Raw genomic sequence first — 22,205 nt, 5'->3', positions numbered from 1 at the left:
GCATGAGGTTTCTGCATTATTGCTTGATGGTCGAAAGAGGCCACAGCATCCCACTGAGTTTTCCTACCCATCCCAGGGGATGGTTACCATTATTTCTGCTGTTTCCCAATGAAGACCAAGGCCTAGGGATGTCAAGCAAATTGCCTTTGAAAGTCACACTGCCAGTAAGTGGCTGAGCCTGGGCTCAAAATGACACCAGCTGAATCCAAAGCCCTTGACCTCCCTGCCTGGGTCAGGTCCTCCTGCTATGTCCTCTCTAGCATCATGTGCCTGAAACAGCTCACAACTGGATCATGGTTGTCATTTTACACACACCTGTGTGGTTATTTGATTGTCTCCCCACCTAGAGGGTAAGCTCTGCAAGGGCAGGGTCTGTATTGAGTTTTGCTCATTATTTGTCCCACCACAAAGCAGGTGCCCAATTAATATTTGTGTATTGAATGAATGAGTGATGGATTCTGGAAGAGGCACTGAGCTGGATGCAGGCGGCACAGCCCCACTGAGGTTGTTTCTAAGACTCAGGGCGTTGGGCTCAGCCTGTCCTGACTTCAGGAGTCATAAAATGATCTCGGCACCTGAGCCTACCAGCAAGTGTGGCCTGGAATTACCTTTTTGGCCCAGAGCTTAGACCCAGGTCCTTGGAGTCATGTTAACGCTCATGGCCTAGCCAAAACCATCCCTACTTCTTTCTTGCTGGAAAGGGCTGTTTTGTTTGGGTGCCACCCTCTTGAGGCCAAGCACTCAGGAGACAGGCCCCTCCTCAGCCCTGGGGCATGAATCACGATTGGCCTAAGCCAGTCGTGGTGATTATATTCCCTTTGCCAGTATTGGCTTAATGAAAATTATGTGATCTAATCCTGGCCAATGGGAACTGAGGGGAAGTCTAATGGGGGGCTTCAAATAGAGGTTTTCTTTCTTTTTTTTTTTTTTAAATTTATTTATTTATTTATTTTTTGGCTGTGTTGGGTCTTCGTTTCTGTGCGAGGGCTTTCTCTAGTTGTGGCAAGCGGGGGCCACTCTTCATCGCGGTGCGCAGGCCTCTCACTATCGCGGCCTCTCTTGTTGCAGAGCACAGGCTCCAGACGCGCAGGCTCAGTAATAGTGGCTCACGGGCCCAGTTGCTCCGCGGCATATGGGATCTTCCCAGACCAGGGCCCGAACCCGTGTCTCCTGCATTGGCAGGCAGATTCTCAACCACTGTGCCACCAGGGAAGCCCCCAGAGGTTTTCTTCTTTTAAAAATGCATAGGAGGAAACACCTTGTTCATCTAACACTGTCATGTCTGCAGGTGATGACAGGCACTGCTGCATCCATTTTGCAACCATGAGGCAAGCCATTGCCAACAGGGGATGGAGGCTGATGCATCTTTAAAGGCATCACTGAGCCACTGAATTTCCAAACTCTAGAATGTCTCTCCCTTGTTATGTAAGAAAATGAACTCCTATGGCTTAAATCATATTTAGTTGGAGTTTCTGTTCCTTGCTGTTCAAAGCCTCCAGATTGGCACTCAGGGAGCCTCTGGCTCCTGTGGCATTTGCCTAGTTGTTCAGCTGGATGTCTGCACATTGAGTCTTCCTTTAGGGGGCGGAAACTAACATTTGTGAGGTTCCTACTACAAATGCATTGTCTCATTTATTCCATTGCAAAGTAGATTCTTTTACTTCTAACTTACTGATAAGGAAACTGAACTGCTGTCTGGTAAAATGACTTGTCCAGGACCACACAGCCAGGCTCCCTACTGCCCATGGGATAAAACCCAAACTTCTTACCCTGGCATCCCGTCAGGATCCTTGGTCCCTCCACCCTCTTCAGCTTCAAGTCTCACTATTCTGCACTCCCCACCTCACTCCAAACTCTAGCAAGCCGAACATCCTCTAGTTTCCCTGGTGTGCCCTTTGCCCATGTTGCTCCATCTGCCCAGGATAATCTATTTCCTTTCTGAATCTTTACTCTTTGGGCATTAGTTTTGCTGTCAGAAGCCTCTCTTGACCACCTGAATTGGCTTTGGCCTGCCCTTTCTCTGCATGCCTGCAATGCCCTCACCCACGTCTCCTCACACTTTATAGAATTGCCTGGAGTCATGTTTGTCTTCCCACGAGACTGTGAACTTCTAGAGGCCTAACAGGGCAGTGCTGTGCAATTGTCATGAGCACTGACTTTGGCACCCGAGTTTGACTACCAGCTCCATCACTTCCTAGTTATGGGACTATGGTACATCCCTTCATCTCTCTGTGCCTTAATTTCACTCCCCATAAGATGGGGATATTTAATAGATTCTACCTTGCACAATTGTGAGGATTAAATGAGTTCATTCACGTAAAATACTTAGAACAGTGCCTGGCACATAGCAAGTTCCCAATAAATCTTGTCTATTTTCATTACCTCTGTACTCAAAGCACTTGGCACCTACCAGACATTCAGCAAGTATTTGTTAAATGAACGAATGGAGCAGTTGTGATGGTGTTTTGTGTCAGCTTGACTAGGGATGCCCAGGTATATATTTAGACAATATTTCTGAGTGTGTCTGTGAGGGTGTTTCCAGAAGAGATTAGCATTTGAATCAGTAGACTGAGTAAAGCAGATTACCCTCCCCAATGTGGGTGGGCATCACCAAATCTGAGGAGGACCTGAAAAAAAAAAAAGAGGCAGAGGAAGAAGCAAATTTGCTCTCAGCCTGAATGCTTGAGCTGGAACTGCGGTCTTCTCCTGCACTCAGGCTAGGACTGATGTGATTGGCTCTCCTGGATCTTGGACCTTTGTGCTTGGACTGGAAATGCACCATCAGCTTTCCTGGGTCTTCAGCCTACTGGGGAACTTCTCAGCCTCCATAATCCCATAATGAGCCAACTCCTTATAATAAATATCGTCTATCTACTATCTATCTATCTATCTATCTATCTATCTATCTATCTACCAGTTCTGTTCCTCTAGAGAACCCTAATACAGAGGTGAAAATCCGGATACCCAGAACACAACTCTTTGGGCACTGATGTGGCCTGAAGTTAAACACTGCTAAGGCTCTTGCATCAGACGCACTTGGGCTCCAATCCTAGCTGTGTGACCTCAAGCAAGTTACTTCACCTCTCTGGGCTCCATGTCCTCATCCGTAAAATGCGGAAATCAATCCCTACCTTGAAAGGCTGTTATGTCTATGAAAGATTTGCCTGGCACAGAGCCCAGAATATAGTGGTGGCTCAGATACCTGAAGTTTCCTTGCCTCCACCCCATGTCATAACTTTTGCCAAGGGCCACATCAGAAGAAAGGATGTTAGGAAGTTGGCTCCGGGCCACTCAAAATCTCAGAGGATACAGTAGTCTTTGTGACTTAAAGACCCACTCCCCACCCTGTGCTGTCCAGGCCCCCCCCAGCACCATTCCAGGAGCCTTTGAACTTCCTCAGCTTTGACGGGAAATGGACGCCCACAGCACAGACTGGAAAGAGCAGGCCCTCCCTGCTTGCTTCCCGCTGGGTTAGAGGAAGCAGGAGGAGCTTTGAGGAGCTGAGGCCGCCCTGGGTGAGCACTGTGTGACCTTGACCAGGGCCTGCACCTCTCAGGGCTCCACTGGACCCATCTGTCCAATGGGGTTGGGCTCCGTGACCTCTGAGGTCCCTTCCAGAGCAGGCATTCTGGGACGCAGGAAGTGGGACCCCTCAGCTGCCAGGGAGATCAAAGGGTGGCTCTCCAGAGGAGGCCTCCCAGCTGCTTGCCCTCTGGAGCAGCTCCTGGCTTCCTGCTCTGCACGGAGCCTGCAGTGCAGCCCTGGGAACTGCGGAGGCCTCCGCCCCGAACATTGGGCTTCCTCACCCCCCCCTCCCACCTCCAGTCTTGAGTCATGGGTTTGAGATACTTGACTCCATTTTCCTCTGTTAGCCACCTGTGATGGAGGCACCATGCTGTGTATTCTTCAAGTATAATTCATAGGAAATGTCTGTCTGTTCCTTAGGACACTGGGGAACTTCCCACTTCACCCTTTCAGAACCTCCCAAGACTCTGCATGGGTAATGGATCCCATCCACACCCCTCATCTGGCCTTTGAGGCCCGTGACACCTGCCGTGCCTGGCCTCCCATCCTCTGGTTCCGGCTGGTTGATTTCACCTTACTCTGCTCAGTGTCACCTCTGTACCTTTACAGATGCTGTCCCTGCCCCTGCACCACCCCATACCTCCCTCCCCAGGTACTCACAGCTAAGCACAGGATTGGTGCTTTCCTAGGTCACCTCATTTCTTCCTGGCAAAAGCCTCTGAGGGAGACATTATTGCCATCTTTGTTTTCCAGTAGGATGCAACAGAGACTCGGGAAGGTGAAATGCCCTGCTGAAGGTCTCTGGGCAGCTCCAGGCTGAGCCCAGTCTAGGACCCCACCTCCTTTCTCCACATCCAGTGCTCTGTCCATGCTCTCTCCTCTCTGCTTCCATTGGTCAGGGCTCTTGGCTTTGCATAGCACCGAAATCCAACTTGAAGAAGCTTAAGCCAAAAGGGAAGTCATCAGCTTATCAGAAGGATATTAGGGGAATTCCCTGGCCGGCTAGTAGTTAGGGACCCATGCTTCCACTGCAGGGGGCATGGGCTCGATCCCTGGTTGGGGAACTAGGATCCCACATGCCAAGTGGTGCAGCCAAAAAATAAAATAAAAATTAAAAGAAAAGAAGGATATTAAGGTACATTTTAGAGTGAGACCAGGAGCCAAACTGCGGGGGTACAATTATTGACTATGCCACTTCCTAACAATGCAGCCTACAGCAAGTGAGGTTACTTCTTGGTGTTTCAGTTTCCCCATCTATAGGATGGAGTTTATAATAATACCTCCTTCAATGGGTTGTTGGGAAGGGTCAATGAATTAGAGGAGTAATTAGACTGCAACCCACAATAAGAAAGATATTTTATATCATGACCCAGTATACACATACTATGAAACAAGTCTGTAAAACAAAATTTTCTGTTGTAGTTTAGTCTAGTTCCAGTTCTAGTTTAGTCTAGTCTGTTTTGTTTATTGAAAAAATATTGGTACCAACTCCTTAAAATGATTTCATGACCCCTCCCCTTGCCATGGGTTGTGGTTTGAGTTTGAAAATTATTAACATCTATTAAGAACTTCGCAAAACATCTGGCACATAATAAGGCCTCAATAAATGTTAGCTTCCTATTATTGTTGATATTCATTGCAGATGAGCAAGACTGGAGAAGGACAGGTTTGACTGCAGCAGCACTTTAGTACAATCAGGGTTCCCTCTCTGGCCTCTGTCTCTCACCTTGGCTTCTCTTTCTGTGTGTCGGCATCTCTTCCTCACTCTGGCTTTCCCATTCAGTAGGGGCCATGGCCGCAGCTGCTCTAAGATGACATCAGTGTGGCTTTACTACAAGTAATCATAGCTGACATTTATTGAGTGCTTTTGAGAGTCAGACACTGTTCTAAGGCTTTAAGGTTTTCTCTAACTCAGTCCTTATCATAACCTGGAGTCCAGAGCAGAGATTGGCTGGATACTCATCAGATCCAGTTTCTCTTCCTTGACCCACAAGTGAACTACATTTCCCAGAACCCCTGCATCTAGGTGGGGCCACGTGACTAGTTCTTGCCAATGGAATATTAGTAGAAGTGACCTGTGGTCCAAGGCAGTTAAGAGTGAATACTCTTCTGTGCTCTCTCTTCCTTTAGTCCGCCAGCTGACTGAAGACAGGGCAGCGCTGAAACCATGTTAAAGATGGTGGGACCGGGGCTTCCCTGGTGGTGCAGTGGTTGAGAGTCTGCCTGCCAATGCAGGGGACGCGGGTTCGAGCCCTGGTCTGGGAAGATCCCACATGCCGCGGAGCGACTGGGCCCGTGAGCCACAACTACTGAGCCTGCGCGTCTGGAGCCTGTGCTCCACAACAAGAGAGGCCGCGATAGTGAGAGGCCCGCGCACCGCGATGAAGAGTGGCCCCCGCTTGCCGCAACTAGAGAAAGCCCTTGCACAGAAACGAAGACCCAACACAGCTAAAAATAAATAAATAATAAAAATAAAGGAATTCCTTTAAAAAAAAAAAAAAGATGGTGGGACCACATGGTAGAATGAGTGTGGGTCTCCGAATGACTTCACAGAGCAGAGCTGATACTCACTATGCCACCCGTCTCTGACCATCAGCAGTGGACTCTGAACAGCTTAAGAAATAACTTCTTTGTTGTGCTAAACCACTGAGATACTGGGGTTGTTTATTACAGCAGCTGGCATTGCCCAGTCTGATTAATACAAAATTGTGTTTTTTTGGTCCATATTTTACAGATGAGGAAACTGATACACCAAGATGATAAATAATATATATATTTTTGCAAAGATAGCAGATGATGAAGTCAGGATTTGAACGGAGAAACCACAGCATGAGCCCACATTTTATCCATCATTCTATGCTGTAGATCAGAAATCAGCAAACTCCAGCCCACCATGGGCCAAATCCAGCCAAGACTGTTCCTTTACATATTGTCTTTGGCTGCTTTCACCTGCAAGGACAGGGTTTAGCACAGATTTAAGAGTTCTGAAAGCAACCATATCTCCCTTTCCCCCAAAGCTGAAAATATTTACTATCTAGCCTTTTATTTAAAAATCGGGATCCCAGATCCAAATTGTAAAATAAATTCCCTTGGAAAGCCAGTTTGAGTCATGTGCCTATGGATGGACCAATCATCATAGCTGAGGAGAACAAGGCACTGTGATTGGCCAAGCTCGGGTCAGGTGCTTGCCCCCCAGCCAATTGATGCAGCCAGGAAGGCAGGGTTGTATAAAAAGTTATATAGCCAGAGCAAAAGGAGGTGTTATGGACTGAAATGTGTCCCCCTAAAATTCACATGTTGAAATTCTAACCCCCTATGTGACTGCTTTTGGACATAGAGCCTTTGACGAGGTAATTAAGGTTAAGTAAGGACATATGGGTGGGGCCCTAATTCCATAGAACTGGTATCCTTACAAGAGGAAGAGACAATAGAACTCACTCTCTCTTTCCATATGAAGTCACAGTGAGAAGGTGCTGTCTGCAAACTGAGGAGAGAGGTCTCACCAGAAGGCAACCCTTCTGGCACCTTGATGTGGGACTTCCATCTAGCCTCCTGAAGCAGGAGAAAATAAATTTCTGCTGTTTAAGCCACCCAGTCTTTTTTGTTGTTTTGCTGTGGTAGTCTGAGTAGACAAATACAGGAGGAGTGGTTTTCCAAATGGTGTGTGTTGGTTGGGGGCTTGGGAACACAAACATGGTGAATTAGCACTGGGAGAACCATTTTGAGCCAAGTAACACCCAACCCATCCCCCAGTCTGTATCTGTTGCATTATTATCAAATACTATTAACAACAGAGTATTATAAATGGTGGATAATTATACCACTGGGCAGAACAATGGCAGCAAACTCACTCTGGTGGGGACTTGCAGAAAAAAATTGAAAGGAGATCTCAGACTTGCTTTCTCCTGCTCCAATATCCTCGGCAAGACCCAACACATGGGCCCCAGTAGGGTCTCCAACATTCTCTCCGGAGCCCCTTAGGTCATTTTCCTAGTACTCATACACATATTGGTACATAGACACATAATGGTATACATACACATACTGGTATGCATTATACATATTGTTACACAGAAAGTAAGGAAGTGCTACAAAGAATGAGGAGACATATCAAAAAGGACACAGGAGCTAACTTGAAGAGGTTCCCACTGGCCAAATCAGGGACAATCTGAAAATCAAAATAATAAATGATAGTAATGGATTATACATCATCGAATAAAATAGCAATCTATGAGTCTCTATTGATGTAAATGAATGAATGGATGAATGAATGAATGGGAAGGAAATTTTTTTTCTTATCCAGAATGTCAACTACTAAATATAGAAAGAATGAGAGTTAGAAAATCATCAAGGGATGGTAGAACTAGCGGGTGAAAGCCTGATGAGGAACAGGAAACTAATGGGGTCTCGGAGTATTTCCCCCATGTTATTTATTAGTTATAAAAGGAAACATGGTAACTTTACGGTTACTTTATGGTGGCCTCTATCTTCACCTAGTGATTGAGGTAAACTTCACCAATATTGGGCTAAGATGACATGGTATGCTTTCTGATATGATGCCCTGGATCAGTTGTATACCAAGGGTGGGGCTGTGTGGTGGAGAGTCAACTGCCCAGGGTGCAGGCAATAAAGGAATGAACTGTATTTCTAAAGAATTTAAAAATAGGAAAACTGATTAAAATTGATTCGCTCTTTGTGATGACCACGTGCCAGCAATCTGGTGATGAAACACCTGAAAATACCTAAGCTATTGCTGCCATTACTTTTGAGTTTTAATTATCTATTTAGTACACACACACACACACACACACACACACATGGGTTTCATGTGAGCATATTTTAATTACTAATCTTTTAATAAATGTTGGGTTCAAAGCAGAAGCGTATTTGGAGAATTTCCGGTTATACAGTTGATCCTGGCATATGTGGCCTCTGAAAAATGTGGGGTTTTTTCCACTTTTTTTTTTTTTAGAGTAAGTCAATTTCAGTTCTTAACCATTCAAGCTAACTTTGGAGCAGTTTGTGCCTCCAACCTCTATATTTCCCTGTATTTAAATAGTAGACTCAGAATAAGCAATAACAGAGTGATTGATGGCAAAGAAAGTGATCCTGAGTTAGTTTAATTCTGACATTCTATGTGACTACCTGGAGTTTTCCCCCCATGTGTGACATTTTTTTTGAACTTTAGAAAAAATGTAGTCATCCTTTTCAGGCTCACTTCATTGATGGAAAACGCTGCAGAATGAGGAACAGTGAAAAGGCTTTCCCAGACAAAAACGATTGCTCTACATGAAGCTGTGCATGCAGTAGAAACAACGATGGAAAAGTTAACCTCAACCTTTGAAGAACTGCGCGATCCAAAGGAGAACCAGTTCAGATTTTGCTCTCTGCTATGTGTGACAATTTCCCCCTGAGTTATCTTTGATCAGTGTGAAGTTCTTGATGAGGTCCATCAGACACAAAAATATTTTAATCAGCTGGAATCAGCTTTCATCCCTGTATAGTAAAACATCAAGCTTTAAAATTGCTTCTTGAAGGTTGGTGGACAGAAGTTGTGGAGAAACTCATTAACTATGTAACAACAAATGTAAGGAAGTGAACATTTACATAGAAGTTATCATTAGATTTCTAAAAAGAGAGCGGGAGAAACAACAGAAGATCTTCTTACCCTACCAGAAGTTATAAAAGGGAAATGTTTGAATGCCGCAATTGTTTTCAACACGAATTGGATAGTTTTGAAAAACAATGTATCATATAATGTCAATTTTCAGCCATTTTGTCTGTTTTTGCAAAAGAAGAAAAACTTTGGTAGTTGTTTTTTAACCAAGTATAATAGAAATATTTGATGAATTTTCTGGTGAATATATTTTAGTGGAAATTTTTTGATTGTGGAACTTTTAGAATCAGTATCAATCTGAAAGAAACAAAGCCACGAGCACCAGTGAAATTTCTTGGATTTATCGTGAAACGGGATTTTTATGAGTGTCTTCAAAACTTCCCCGTTTTTCTATTTATTTATTTGTTTGTTTGTTTGTTTGTTTACCTTATTTTTTGGCTGCGTCAGGTCTTAGTTGCAGCACACAGGATCTTCCTTGAGGCGTGCGGTCTCTTTGTTGTAGCACTCCGGCTTTTATCTAGTTGTGGCGCGCGGGCTCCTGGGTACGTGGGCTCTGTAGTTTGCGGCACGCAGGCTCTCTCGTTGAGGCGCGCGAGCTCAATAGTTGTGGCGTGCAGGCTTAGTTGACCCGCGGCATGTGGGATCTTAGTTCCCCAACCAGGGATCAAGCCTGAGTCCCTTGCACTAGAAGGCGGATCCTCTACCACTGGACCACCAGGGAAGTCCCCACCCGCCCCACCCCCGCACCCCTGTTTTTCTGTTTATCTGTTGATTCATATGAAAGAAACTTTTCTAAATTAAAGTTAATAAAAACAATTCTTGGATCAACTATAAGGACAGATTTATAAATCTAGTTATGCTTTCCATTAAGCATGAAAATATGAATAAGATCAATTCTGATGAAGACATGAGAAATTTACAGCAGTTGAGACACAAAAACACAAAGTTATTATGCATTTCGGTGACAGACCAATATGTAGGTATAAGTTTTACTCCTTTCTTCTAAAAACTATACCAGTGTAATTAAAAATCATTAATCCGTTAATTTTTTCTTTTGTCCTAGAATATTTTTTTTAATTAAATTAATTAATTAATTAATTTATGGCTGTGTTGGGTCTTTGTTTCTGTGCGAGGGCTTTCTCTAGTTGCGGCGAGCGGGGGCCACTCTTCATCGCGGTGCGCGGGCCTCATCGCGGCCTCTCTTGGTGCGGAGCACAGGCTCCAGACGCGCAGGCTCAGTCGTTGTGGCTCACGGGCTTAGTTGCTCCGCGGCATGTGGGATCTTCCCAGACCAGGGCTCGAACCCGTGTCCCCTGCATTGGCAGGCAGATTCTCAACCACTGCGCCACCAGGGAAGCCCCTAGAATATTTTTTAATATTTTTATTTCGTCATATTTTCACTGGCATTTCTATGTTTCTTTTCTGGGCCATTATTATCATTCATAACATTTCATGAGTATTTCTGAAAAGAATGGTATCATATACAGGGGGAGAGTCTGTTCAGGGTCTTGGATGCCCTAAGTAGGACACTGAGAAGGATGCAACCTTCAGTAGTATTCCTGCCCAAAATGTATCATCTGATTCTGATCGTGAGGAAACATCAGACAAACCGAAATTGAGGCCATTTTACAAAATAACTGGTCCATGGAATCTTTAAAAATGTCAAGCTCAAGAAAAACAAAGAAAGGCTCAGGAATTATTTCGGAGTGAACGAGACTTAAGAGATATGAGAGTTAAATGCAATGTGCCACTGTGGACTGGATCTTGGACTAGGAAAGAATAGTTATAAAGGACATTAATGGAATAGTTGACAAAATTTGAACATGAACCATGGACTAGACAACAGAATTGTATCAGTACTCAATTTCCTGGTTTTGATGATTGTGTTATTGTTCTTTAAGAGAATATTTTTGTTCTTTGGAAATTACCTCTGAAATATTTAGTGGAAAGGGGGCAGGATGTCACTATATGAGTGATTGTGTGTGTGTGTGTGTGTGTGTGTGTGTGTGTGTGTGTGTGTGTGTAGATATAGGTACCGAGAGATAGATATAGAAAGAGATAGAAAAACAGAGTGAATGAGGCAAAATGTAAACAACTGGTGAATCTGGCTAAAGGACATTTGGGAGTTTCTTGTACTATTGTTGTAACTTTTTTGTAAATTTGAAATTATTTCAAAATTAAAATTTACCCCCCACACCAAACCAATAAAGCCTAAACAGGTTGAGCTGGACTCAGTGGTATGTGGCGTAAAGAAAAGCCGATGACACTGAGCCACCTATTATGGGTGAATAGAAAATGGGAGAGAGAGAAAGACAGGGGGTGGAATATATCAATTCAGCAGGAAGAATTGGGGGAAGGTGATGAGGAGGCTGTGGACCAGTGGAATCTCAGACTCCTGAAGGATAATCAGGGAAGGACAGAGCAAGCTGCTGGATATGTGGTCCTGGTGCTGGAGGGACCTATCAGGGTGGAAGAAGTAACCTTGTGCAAGTCCTGGGAAGATGGAAAAAATTACACGGAGAAGAGAGAACTGGGGACGAACTGTAAGGAGACCAAGATTTAAGAGCTGGCAGAGGAAGAGAGGTCAGCAAAATAAATAGGAAAGGAGTAATCAGAGAGGTAAAGGGAGAGTTAAATGGCAGAGATGTCACAGAAGTCAAGGAAGGTGAGAATGTCAAGCAGGAGAAAGCAGTCACTGGGGACAAATGTCATGAAAAGTCAAACAGGATAAGGACAGACTTTTACAGTGGATTCCAGCAAGCAGTTACCGATACACTCATGAACATACCTATGAAAACTCAGGAAAGGATAAAAATTCATTAAGACATCAAAAACCAGGGTTGGAAATCAAGCCATGATTGGAATCAAGACTTCATACTTATTAGAAAGTGACAGAAGTGGGCTTCCCTGGTGGCACAATGGTTAAGAATCTGCCTGCCGATGCAGCGGACAGGGGTTCGATCCCTGGTCTGGGAAGATCCCACGTGCTGCGGAGCAACTAAGCCTGTGGGCCACAACTACTGAGCCTGTGCTCTAGAGCCCGCGAGCCACAACTACTGAAGCCTGCACGCCTAGAACCTGCGCTCCTCAATAAGAGAAGCCACCGCAATGAGAAGCCTACACACTGCAACGAAGAGTAGACCCGGCTTGCTGCAACTAGAGAAAGCCCGTGTGCAGCAACAAACACCCAACGCAGCCAAAAATAAATAAATAAAATAAATAAATTTATTTAAAAAAAAGAAAGTGACGGAGGTGGATTAAGAAGTGGGATTCGCAAGCCACAAGTGATATTTGATAGGAAAGGGTAAACTGTAAATATCCTTCCCTCTCTGTCCCTGGGTCAGACACTTAGGGTATGTCGCAACAAGAAAAAAGGGGCAGCTGTGTTTCTAAGGCATGAATGCTGCTTTTGGGGGAGCCAGAGTGCTGTCTCCCCTCCTCCAAATCAGTCCTTTAAAACAAATCCATACAAAAACTGCGAGTCCTAGAAAATGACCAAGTAGGAAGTGGAGGGAGGGACCTGGGAGTGCATTGTATCCTGAATTGGGGGATTCTGGTTAATATTTTTTTTCTTTCTCTTTTTCTTTATGTGTTAATTTTAGTCATGTATTATAATAAGAAAAGAGAGATATTAAAAATAATTATACAGGGCTTCCCTGGTGGCGCAGTGGTTGAGAATCTGCCTGCCAATGCAGGGCACACGGGTTCGAGTCCTGGTCTGGGAAGATCCCACATGCCACGGAGCAACTGGGCCCGTGAGCCACAATTACTGAGCCTGCACGTCTGGAGCCTGTGCTCCGCCACAAGAGAGGCTGCGATAGTGAGAGGCCCAAGCACCGCGATGAAGAGTGGCCCCCACTTGCTGCAACTAGAGAAAGCCCTCGCACAGAAACAAAGACCCAACACAGCCATAAATAAAATAAATAAATAAAATTTGAAAAAAGAAAATGCTCCCTATTAAAAAAAAAAATTATACATAAGTTTGGTAAAACGCCTTTGTGAAAATGCCTGGGGAAAAAAAGATTGGAGGAGCATACAACAAAATAGTAGTTACCAAAGGAGATTTTTCCCCTCTTCCTTCAACTTTTATGTAGATTCAAATGTTTCTATCATAAGCACGTGTTGCTTTTATAATAGAATGAAATAAGCATACATTTTTAAAAGGAGAAGGAAGTTTAAAAGTGTCTATGAACTTGGAGATTGGTGAAAGAATTGTTAGTCAAGGGATAGGATGGGGGAAGCAGAAGTGCAGTTAGTTCCTATGAATAATCACTGACATTTCTAGAGCACTTTCTGTTTTGCAAAGTGTTTTTACAAACATTATCTCATTTTGTAGACTGTGCTGGCTGGCTGCGACCCGGGTCAACTCCATCACTGCCGCACATGGGAGACCTCCCTTGGGGTCTGCAGTGGGTGCTGCAGTGGGTGCTGGCCCAGCTCACGTATTGATAACAATAACCACTAAAGTGGCAAAAGTGCCTGGTACTCAGCTCATCCTCACACAAGTCCTATGAAGTGGGACATATTATTAAGTCATCTTCACGTTGTGGATGAGGAAAGCATGGCACAGAGAGGTTGGGGAACTCGCCCAAGGTCACACAGAACGCGGATTTGGGCTCAGAGAGTGTGGCTCAATAGCTCCTCTGCACTCCCTGGATGCTCTGAGCCTCAGTAAGGCCTGCATCCCAGCACCTTCCTAGCCCCGCAATCCTCCCAGCCCCTCCCAGCCCTGCTCTATTCCCAGGTTGTGCAGTGGTAGCCCTGAGGCTCTATTTCGTCCCCACCTGCACCATGCAGGGCACCAGGAACACCGGGGTTGCACACGTGCCTCAGTTCTCAGATCCCAAGAGCTCTCTGGGGTTCCCTTCTCAGGGGCCCTTTAGCATTCTAAGCTTTGTTTTTGCTGCCCCTCTCTGTCTCCTCTCCCTCCCCTCATTCCCGGGGTGGTGGATGCAGAGGGGGTGTCTTTTCTAGTCTCAGGGATTATCACATGTTCTCTTAAATCTTTGGTCTTAGATCTGGGCATAGGGTTTCGACACAAAAGTCCAGAACTTAAGCCCCTGTTATCCCTGTTATCACGTCATCCCTTCCCAGAGGCACTAACCACAGGAGTGCCCTAGCTAACTGAATTGCTAAGCGCAACAAATATTTATCAAGTGCCAGCTATGTGCCAGGCACTGTTTTAGGCACCAGGCATACAACTGTCAATCAAAATCTGATGGAGGGGGCTTCCCTGGTGGTGCAGTGGTTGAGAGTCGGCCTGCCAATGCAGGGGACACGGGTTCGAGCCCTGGTCTGGGAAGATCCCACATGCCGCGGAGCAGCTGGGCCCGTGAGCCACAATTACTGAGCCTGCGCGTCTGGAGCCTGTGCTCCGCAACAGGAGAGGCCGCGATAGTGAGAGGCCCGCGCACCGCGATGAAGAGTGGCCCCCGCTTGCCACAACTAGAGAAAGCCCTCGCACGAAACGAAGACCCAACACAGCCAAAAATAAATAAATAAATAAATAAATAAATAAATAAATAAAGTAGCTATTAAAAAAAAAAAAATCTGATGGAGGAAGGACTGAGGGCACAAGGGCATTTTGGTGGGGGAAAACCCCTCAGTTAATGCTTCAGAATGCTATCCCGCCCTGCTTCTAAGCACCCCATGCCACTATGTGTGGTGGGAGGAGAGAGGCGGAGCGAATGGAGTCAGACCAGGCCCCACCATTCACTTCCTGTGTGGCCTTGGCTGCTGACTTCATCTCTCTGAGCCTCAGCAACTTTGTTCGTAAAATGGGGATCACCAAAGCCGCCTCATGGGATTATGGTGAAGATTAAAAGGGGTGGGGGGTGTCAATGGCCTGAGTACGGAGCCTGGCTCGGAGGAGGCACTCAGTAGGGAACAGCTACCAATGTTATGTTTTCCTTATCTCTGGGATCTCCCCCTGTGGCTGCAAACCTCATTTAATCAGCCTTCGGATTCCTGTCCCTCTACAAGGCTGACGGGCTTGGCAAGAGGCTCTAGCCCTCAGCTCTGCAGGAGCAGAGACTTGATTTTATCAGGTCCCGGGGGTCATACTCTTGGGACCCCAATGGATAAACTAGGTGTTGGGCTTCCCTGCTGGCGCAGTGGTTAAGAATCCACCTGCCAGTGCAGGGGATACAGGTTCGAGCCCTGGTCTGGGAAGATCCCACATGCCGCGGAGCAACTAAGCCCCTGCACCACAACTACTGAGCCCACACGCCACAACTACTGAGCCCACGCACCTAGAGCCCGTGCTCTGCAACAAGAGAAGCCACTGCAATGAGAAGCCCGTGCACCGCAACGAAGAGTAGCCCGTGCTCGCCGCAACTAGAGAAAGCCTGCACACAGCAACGAAGACCCAACACAGCCCAAAATAAATATATAAATAAATAAAATAAACCAGGTGTCAAGTGCCTCCTCCTTTGTGGTGACCTGCGTACCCTGTCCACCATCAGGCCTGAGGAGACAAGCTCATGTGGAGTGTTAACTGTGGGGCCGGGTCTCGCCTGTGTCACTTCAATCTGCTCAACCTCCCTGTGGACAGACAGATGGCCCCAGGTTTACCAGCAGAAAACAAACACTGAGGCTCCGAGAGGGGTCACACTCCTCAAAGGCCTTGGAATTAGTTTTTAGAGTGTTGTTCAGAGTCCAGGACCAGAACAAAGGGAGGAGGACTGATCCATGGCTGACCCGAGGCACGTATGAGTGAGGGTTCTTTTGGTTACAAGGACATAGGCCTGCTGTAATGGGTTAAATGGTAGCATGCCCAAAAGATAGGTCCCTGTCTGAACCCCCAGAACCTGTGAATGTGCCATCATTTGGAAAAAGGGTCATTGCAGATGTCATAAATTTAAGAATTTGAGATAAGATCATTCTGGAGTACCTGGAAGGGCCCTAAATCCAATGACAAGTGTCCCTATGAGAGACAGAAGGGAAAGAAGGTCATGTGAAGACAAAGGCAAAGATTGGACATCTGTAGCCACAAGCCAAGGGATGCCTGGAGCCATGGGAAGGTGGAGGAGGCCAGGAAGAGTTCTTCCCTAGAACCTGAGGAGGGAGTGTGGCCCTGCCCACATCTTGATTTGAGACTTCTGGCCTCCAGAACAGTGAGAGGATAAATTCCTGTTTAAGCCACTAAGTTTGTGATCATTTTTTACAACAGCTCTACAAAACGAATACACCTGCCCAAGGGGAATTTGGCTCATTGTAGCCAAACCAAGGGAGGGGCTTGCAGTTAGGCCAAACTTTGGGATGGCTTGGTGGAGGGATGAGGGTGCTGCCAGCACCTTCTTCTCCGCACTCTGCCCCTCTCAGAGGATTTTTATTCTCTCAGATGGCTTCTTCTGGGGCCATGGCTTTAGGTGCCCAAGGATAGCCCAGGAGAAGGCTTCTGATTGGCCTGGTTTGGGTTATGTGACCCTCCGGTCCCCACTGGAACCACCTGGTTGGAATAAGAGGCACAGCAATTCCCCCAAAGGAAGCTGTTGCCGCCTGTAGAAGGTAAAGGCCCAGCAGGAAGCATGAATTGATGTCCACGCACAGGTATTTCATCCAGGCCATTGAGAAGCCTGGAAGCTGCTTCTCCCCAGGTGGGTGAAGTGTCCAGATAGGACTGGGTACCCAGCTCAGCGGGCTGGGGTCTGAAGTCAAGCCTGTAAGGTCTCCCCACCCCGCCCCAGGTGAGCCTCTAGTATTTCTGCATTCCTGGGGATTTATACCACTGCTTTGGTTTAATGACATTCCTCCCCTTTCACTCTTCTACAGGCCATGTGCAGGGATTTTTGTTTTTAGTGAATGACCATGATTTTGCCTGCCTAGTGCCCCCTACTTCTCCCCAGGGAAACTTGCCCCTTCTCTTACTGGCTCTCTAACGCTCCCCTGGGATGCTATAGATGCCGCCTTACTGGCTGCAGTTGATTGGTCCAGAGGTGGCCACCTGACTCAAGCAGGGCCAATGACAGCAGACTCCCTTAGGAGGATACAGCTCTGATCTGCAGGTTGGGGTAGCTGCTGGTGCCCTTGTACTCTGGAGAAAGATTAACGCTTATTTGAGGGAAGCAGAAAGGAGGGAGGCCTGAGGTATTCTAGCCCCTGGTTTGATTGTTCCTGAGACCTCTGCTCCTTGTACAGCTTGGTTGTTCAAATTTGTCTTGGATTCTGTGAGCCAGTAACCCCCTTTTCCTGCTTATTTGCCAGCCTGAGGTGGAGTTCTCTTTCTTGCTACCCGAAGTGTGCAAAAATAAGCGTTCAATATTATATATGAACAGAATAAAGCCTAGAACAATAGACTCACATCAGGTCACGTGTTGACTCTGTCTCATTTTACCTATGGGACAACTGAAGCCCAGAGAGGGAAGTTAGCTCCCCATAGGAACAAAGCATGTGAGCAGTGGCGCCAGGACCTCAAATACAAGCCCCCAGTTGTCTGCCACTCTGAGTCACTTCTTTAAGGATTTTTCCATGACTCTGGCACCCTGATTTGTGTGTGGCTTAGAGTGGCTAGCCTTATTCCTTTCTTTGCCTCAATTTCCCCATCCCATCCCTGTGGGCACACAATTCCTCGCAGAAGAGAAGGGAATCAGATGTTATCCATGTGGGCTGCTTTGTGTTCTCAGGGCCTGCAAAAGACTATTATTATTTAATTTACTGCAAATGGTAATTATAAGGGAAGGTAATTGTCTGCCCTTTCATTATGGCACTTCTGCCCTTTCCCCCTGGCAGCCCCTGGGTCAGTCATAAAAAAGAGCTGTGTCCAGATCTGCTGTGACAGCCCATCTCTGGAGGTTTGTGGAGACCACCTAGGAGGAAGGGCTGAAAATAGTAACTGCCATCACTTTCTGAAGGTGATTTGTGAATGATAAGGCCCTTCCGTATCCATGAACTCCTTAGATCCTGTAGGGATGGGGGAATTAACACTCCCTGAGCCCCTGCCAGGTCCCGGACACTGTGCTGCGTGCCCTACATTCTCCACGTGAGATTATGCCTATAAAAAACCCAGCAAGATGCCTCACTTATAGTAATGCTTGGTGAATGGTGGTGTATGCAATTTCTAATCCTGACACACTGCCCTGTGAAATAGGGTTATTATCCTCCTTTGATAAAGGAGCAGGCTGAGATGCCCTCAGGTCCTAAAGCTACTGGGAGCCAGTATTTGAACCTTGTGTGTCTGATCTCAAAGCACTCATGCTTTTCACCTACAACTTGCCCCAGGCACTGTTGACCCATTTCACAGTTGAAGAAATTGAGGCCCAGAGCTGCCACGTGGCTTACCCAAGCTCACTGAGGTTAGTAACAGAGTCAGGACGAGGATCCACATGTCCTGCCCTGCCTGGTTGGGGCTCTGACTTGCTTCTGGCTCTGCTCTCCCCGCACCCCCACCCCCACTTTTCCTTCTACCACCTCCCTCTATCCCACAAGCCCCAGCTCACTACTGATGGTAGAGACGCATAGACGACTAAGTCACAGTCTTGACCTCTGGCTAAGCAAGCACTAAACTCAACTGCGGACCTGGAAACTCCTGAATAAGGCTGGCCCTGCCCATGACAGTCATTACTAATGAGTCACAACATTCTTCCTGTTCAGAGGCCAGATTCCTAATCCTTTGAGATTTAAATAAAAATCGACTGGAATTTCCTACCTCACACTTGGTGGAAATCCAATGATGTCCCCAAGGTTTCTTTGCATTCCAGTGACTTACAGAGTCCTGGTCATTTCCAGCTCCGACTTTCTCCTCCCAGTGCACCTTCAAGCTCTCTCCTCTGCCTGCCTTTCCTCTCTGCTCTGTGCCAATCCAGGTAACCCAGAGCCAACCTACCATTCAGTATGCATCTCATCTTATTAAAGGCTTAAGGAAAGAGAATGGGGGTTGTATCATAGAGATGCAAAGAGCAGAAAGTTGAATAATAGCTATCACTGCTTTTACAAGTCCTGCAGCCCCCTGTTCACTGGTCACCTCTCTCCTCAAGCTCTTGCATTTTTCTGATCATCCTCACATTTCAAGACAATGCTCATATATTTCATTTTCTGAACCCCCTCGCCTTCAAAAATTCAACCCCCATCATTTTTTTTAAATATGATTTTTAAAATAAATTTATTTATTTATTTTTGGCTGCGTTGGGTCTTCGTTGCTGCACCTGGGCTTTCTCTAGTTGCGGCGAGCGGGGGCTACTCTTCATGGCGGTGAGTGGGCTTCTCATTGCGGTGGCTTCTCTTGTTGAGGAGCATGGGATGTAGCGCGCGCGGACTTCAGTAGTTGTGGCACGCAGGCTCAGTAGTCGTGGCTCACGGGCTCTAGAGCGCAGGCTCAGTAGCTGTGGCACACGGGCTTAGTTGCTCTGCAGCACGTGGGATCTTCCCAGGCCAGGGCTCGAACCCGCGTCCACCTGAATTGGCAGGCGGATTTTTAACCACTGTGCCACCAGGGAAGCCCTCAACTCCCATCATTTTAAATTGAATGAATGAATGAAAAAATATGTATTGAGTATCCAATTTATCATCTGGTGTCCAATGAAAGGATTAGCAATCTGAATGCAGAATTACAGCTGGGATAAGTGCTCAAAAAAGAAGAGGTCCATGGAGTTATGAGATCATCCTGAAGATAACAGAAGTTCCTAGTAGGGGTGGGTGTTCTCAGGGAAGATTTTTCCAGAGGAGATAAGGTGAGAGTGGGTCCCCGAAGTACAGGCAAGCCAACATTGCAATGGCCTAACCCACACATGATCTCATTTTGTACTTCCCCTGTGAAGTAGGTATTGCCATGCTCTATGTGCAAATGAGAAAACTGAGGCCCAGAGAGAGAACAAAAAACCCCAAAAACTTGCCTAGGGCTTCCCTGGTGGCGCAGTGGTTAAGAATCCGCCTCCCAATGCAGGGGACACGGGTTCAAGCCCTGGTCCAGGAAGATCCCACATGCCGCGGAGCAACTAAGCCCGTGAGCCACAACTACTGAGCCTGCGCTCTAATGCCCACGAGCCACAACTACTGAGCCCGTGTGCCTAGATCCTGTGCTCCACAACAAGAGAAGCCACCGCAGTGAAGAGTAGCCCCTGCTCACCGCAACTAGAGAAAGCCTGCACGTAGCAACGAAGACCCAACGCAGACAAAAATAAATAAATTAAATAAAAAACAAACAAACAAAAAAACTTGCCTAAAACCACCAGCCCATAAGAGACAAAGTTGAGGTTCAAACCTAGCTCTGTTGAACTCTTAAACCTAATCTGTTAACTCTAAACTCTACAGCCATCTTGAGAGAAATAAAATAGGCAAAGGTAAAGAGAGTGAATGGGCAGAGAACTCACATGCTCATTCATTCATTCATTCACTCAGCTAACACCACATAGCACCCACCAGGCCCTGCAGCAAACAGAGCTCTGGACCAGGAGTTGGAGGACCTCAGCTGAAAACCTGGCTCCAAACTTAGCCAACCATTTTCCTTCTTTGGGCTTCAGTTTTCCCACCTGTGAAGTGGGGTATAACATCCCTGCCATCCGTCCTCCCAGGAATCCTGTCGGGGTGCAATTAGAAAGTACATGTGTTGATGCTCGAGGTTGTTTTTAGTTCTGATGGGAGGTACACCCCAGTCTGTGGGATGAAGAGGCAGCTAGCTTCAGCTGAGGGCAAGGAGAGGAAGATGGAAATCTCTTGGCATCAAGATCCCACTGTGAACAGGCTGGGGATGCAAGGCTATGAAGCCAGCCTTGTGCTTGCCATGATGGGGCTGTGGCAGCTGGGAATCGCCTGGACACCTCTTGTTTCTTCACTACCTACATCCATTTGTCACCAAGTCCTGGTGACACAGAGTCCTTAATATGTCACACATTTGTCCAGTTCTTTCCACTTCTGCTAGTGCCACCCTGGTCCAATCCATCACCATTGTTCACCTGGCAGACTTTGAAAATCTCCCTCCTGTCCTCCCTGCTTTCCTGCTTTGCCCCATTCCAGCCCATTCTTCTCCCAGCAGTGACAGGGACCTTTTGAAAAGAAATCTGACCACTTCTCTGCTTAATGCCTGCCTCTCCATGACTTCCTATTGCTCTTAAGCTAAAGTCCTAAATCCTTGCCAGAGCCTCCCTGGGACTTCTGGCCCTCAGCGTCACTTTGCAACCCCCCTCATTCCATTTGAGCTCCACTGTCTTTTTGGCCTTCCAATACAGCAAGCTCCTCTTTGCCTCAGAACCTCACGTACTGTTCTCTCTGCCAGAAATGCTCTTCTCTCATCTCTTCTCTGGTCTCGGCTTATGTGGCCCTTCCTCTGGGAAGTTCTCCTTGATTTTCTCTTACCCCCTTCCCGACACCTCCAACCTCCCCTTTGAAGCTCTTATGAGATGAATTACTTATTCACTTGGTTATCTGTTAAATTCTGTCTCCTGGAACAGATGGTGGGAGAGCTCACTAAGGTCCACTTCCCTTTGCCTTCCAGAGGAACACTGCTTCCCAGCCTCCCTTGCAGTTGGGTAGGACCATGTGACTAGTGTTGGCCAATGGATGGAGAGGATTCTCTAGCCTCTCTTCTCCTGCCATGGTAACTGAGAAAGCCACATGTTCCAGTGGGTGCAGCTTCAAGATGGTAGGGACTCCTCAGCCTAGGTCTCCAAGTGACTAGAGCAGAGGACCCAGGATGAGCATGTGGCACACGGGAGAAATAAACAACTCGTGTTATGTCACTGAGGTTTTGTGATATGTCACTGGAGTTCTTTGTTACTGCAGCATAGTCTGGCTTATCCTAACTAATGCTCTAACAGAGCAGGGCCTGGGTCTTGTTCACTGCCTCTCCAGAGTCTGGACCCTAGCGGCAACATAGAAGTAGGTGCTTTGCAAATACTTGTTGAATGAGTGAAAAAATAGAACATGTAAGACAAGGTTTCTTCCTCAAAGCATTTACTCTAACCCAAGAGACAGATACTTATATACACAACAGTTAGAATATAATCAGGGGCTAAATTGTAAAAATTAAAGAAGAAGGAGGGAGAAGAAGAAGGAGGGAGGTCAGTGGGTTGGAGTGGTCATGGAGGGCTTCCTGGAGGAGAATAAGGAGGATTTGAAGAACTGGAGAGGC

This window comes from Balaenoptera physalus (genome assembly GCF_965194825.1).
Source record: "Balaenoptera physalus genome assembly, chromosome: 1".
NCBI classification, from domain to species: Eukaryota; Metazoa; Chordata; class Mammalia; order Artiodactyla; family Balaenopteridae; genus Balaenoptera; species Balaenoptera physalus.
Note: the sequence above shows the minus strand (reverse complement) of the source record.